We start from the raw sequence: 3,344 nt of genomic DNA on the forward strand, positions 1-3,344 counted from the left end.
GTGATTAGGTGTGTCTACAGTTTACCTGAGTGAACGTATACACCACGAGTTTTACATCAGGGGTATAGTAAGGGTGATTAGGTGTGTGTCTACAGTTTACCTGAGTGAACGTATACCACCACATCAGGGGTATTGTAAGGGTGATTAGGTGTGTCTACAGTTTACCTGAGTGAACGTATACACCACGAGTTTTACATCAGGGGTATTGTAAGGGTGATTAGGTGTGTCTACAGTTTACCTGAATGAACGTATACCACCACATCAGGGGTATTGTAAGGGTGATTAGGTGTGTCTACAGTTTACCTGAATGAACGTATACCACCACATCAGGGGTATTGTAAGGGTGATTAGGTGTGTCTACAGTTTACCTGAATGAACGTATACCACCACATCAGGGGTATAGTAAGGGTGATTAGGTGTGTCTACAGTTTACCTGAGTGAACGTATACCACCACATCAGGGGTATAGTAAGGGTGATTAGGTGTCCTTGAGAACTAACGAGTCGAATATTTTATATCTCGCTCAACGAAAGAGATTGCACTTCCGCAGAGTCCCCGAAATTGTTGTTTCAAGAGTAAATAAAACCAAAATTAAGAGTGTTGTAGCCTACAGAGTGCATAATTCTTCTCATGATTCATGACATGCTCACGTTATACTGACGTCATTTTAGTGTCTACTGACTGTTTGATTAACATTTAATTCTGGACGCATCTTGTGTATCCACAAACTTTCCTTACATCTTGTGTATCTATAAACTTTCCTTACATCTTGTGTATCTACAAACTTTCCTTACATCTTTTGTATCCACAAACTTTCCTTACATCTTGTGTATCTACAAACTTTCCTTACATCTTGTGTATCTACAAACTTTCCTTACATCTTCTGTATCTACAAACTTTCCTTACATCTTCTGTATCTACAAACTTTCCTTACATCTTCTGTATCCACAAACTTTCCTTACATCTTCTGTATCTACAAACTTTCTTTACATCTTCTGTATCCACAAACTTTCCTTACATCTTCTGTATCTACAAACTTTCTTTACATCTTCTGTATCTACAAACTTTCCTTACATCTTCTAAAGAGCATGCGCAAAACACAACATATAATTAGTCGCCCATCCTTCATCACTGTTTACAGGATTGTGACACACTGTGTTATGTAATAAGTCGTCCATCCTTCATCACTGTTTACAGGACTGTGACACACTGTGTTATGTAATCAGTCGTCCATCCTTCATCACTGTTTACAGGACTGTGACACACTGTGTTATGTAATCAGTCGTCCATCCTTCATCACTGTTCACAGGACTGTGACACAACATTGTGGATAGTAAAGAAATGTTACACACTAAGAAAAGTTTGTAGATACACAAGATGTAAGGAAAGTTTGTGGATACACAAGATGTAAGGAAAGTCTGTAGATACAGAAGATGTAAGGAAAGTTTGTAGATACACAAGATGTAAGGAAAGTTTGTGGATACACAAGATGTAAGGAAAGTCTGTAGATACAGAAGATGTAAGGAAAGTTTGTAGATACGGGAAAAAAGTATATTCTGAATAATAAAATGTACCCACTTATTAAGTTTAAAATTGTCTTTAAACCGATGTTTCATTTTATTAATTATTCTAAATATAAAGACAGAATTCCTATAGCGCATCGCTCTTACGTCATATATAAATTTACATGTCCAAGGTGTAACTTTGGCTATGTGGGCTCTACAATACGCCGTATTTAATTCTATAGAATGGTAAAACTATTTCTTTGTTTTCAACCTGTTTACTAATTTCTGGAGTGTTGAAAACTTATAAATAATTTGTGATAAAACTATCAATTAATTGTACAGGAAAACTATTTTTTTTAAAACAACCGTTATGTTTTGTATTTTTTCATGGAAAAAGGGAAAAGAACTAATTATGTTATAAGCCAGATGAATTAAATTATAAATTAGGTTACTTTTAAATTCAAAAAATAAAAAACTTGTTAGTTTTACTTTCCGAGTATTACCGGGTAGCCCAATACCCGGCCGGGGCCGAATATCTGCCCGGGTACCAGTGCATCCCTATAAAATAACACAAATTTCAAACTTCTGAACTATATATGTAACACCGTGCATCAACCCGTGTTCTCTAAGTGACACAATATGACCCCAGTTGGGTTAATATAGGATTAAACCGGTCTAAACTATTGTATTGTTTGTTTTGAATTTCGCGCAAAGCTACACGAGGGCTACCTGCGCTAGCCGTCCCTAATTTAGCAGTGTAAGACTAGAGGGAAGGCAGCTAGTAATTATCACCCACCGCCAACTCTTGGGCTATTCTTTTACAAACGAATAGTGGGATTGACCGTCACATTATAACGCCCCCACAACTAAAAGAGCGAACATGTTTGGTGTAACGGGGATTCGAACCCGACCCGCAGATTGCGAGTTGAGCGCCCTAACCACCTGGCCATGCCGGGCCAAAACTATTGTATCTGGGCAACAATAATTGTATTTGTTTTCTGGTCAAATGGGGAAAGAGTAACTCATCACGAGCTTTAATATTCCTCCCTCCTTCCCATACCAAATATTTCCCATTTATAGAACGTGGTCATTCTGAGATCACATGATCATGCACACGCATACATTGCTTTATAGTGGACCAGTACATTACATAACACTTACAGAGAGATGCTGGAACAACCACGTCCTCAAAAGGTTGGTGGCAACTTTAGGAAAGAGTCCTCTTTTCTTTTGCTTTTTTTCTCGTTCGTCGTCCTCTTCTTCGCACGAGCCCAAATAATTGTCACCTGTAGATCGAGAAACAAAATCACAAAACAAGCTTCACTCAGTAAGATATCTAGCATACTTTAATATAAAAAAGTCGAGAACTTGTGAAATAAATAATAAAACTAAAATAAAAACGTGCACAAATTTCACGAATGAGTAAAAGAAAATCAAGAAAACCAACAATAACCAGAGTATAGGTGTTTAATTATAGAAGGAGGTTGTTAGTTTGTTTCTTAAGCGGTGTTGTTGTTCAAGCAACAGGTCATTGTTTTGTGGATTTATATGCGTCACGAAAACAGGATTCACAGTTTATGTGTAGAAACTTTTTGTCCTTTGAATGTGAATGTGTTAAAGTAAAAATTCCTTCCTAGTAACCAGACGTTGTTATCAGCTTTTCCTTATTAGTTTGTGTGTGTCATGGAATGGATTAATCTCCTTGATCTGTTTTTATTTATTTTAGCATAAAATCAGTGAACAATACAAAACCAGAGAATAGAGATTCTGTCGTTCTTTTATTAATAACTTACGTATGTTAGTTATCTAACTAAGTTCTTTTATTAATAAATTAAGTATG

At 36.5% G+C, this 3,344-nt stretch overlaps 1 protein-coding gene across 1 annotated transcript in view; it reads right to left on the minus strand.

Moving 5' to 3' along the window:
* LOC111089611 (homeobox protein meis3-B-like) overlaps positions 1 to 2,857 on the minus strand; it is a 40,583-nt gene extending 37,726 nt beyond the window's left edge. Inside the window, exon 1 of the mRNA XM_022402434.1 lies at positions 2,666 to 2,857. The gene's annotated coding sequence lies outside the window, so the exon portion shown is untranslated. The remainder of the gene's footprint in view (positions 1 to 2,665) is intronic.
* Between the last annotated feature and the right edge of the window lie 487 nt (positions 2,858 to 3,344).

Source organism: Limulus polyphemus, unplaced genomic scaffold (assembly GCF_000517525.1).
Source record: "Limulus polyphemus unplaced genomic scaffold, Limulus_polyphemus-2.1.2 Scaffold6770, whole genome shotgun sequence".
Classification (NCBI taxonomy): domain Eukaryota; kingdom Metazoa; phylum Arthropoda; class Merostomata; order Xiphosura; family Limulidae; genus Limulus; species Limulus polyphemus.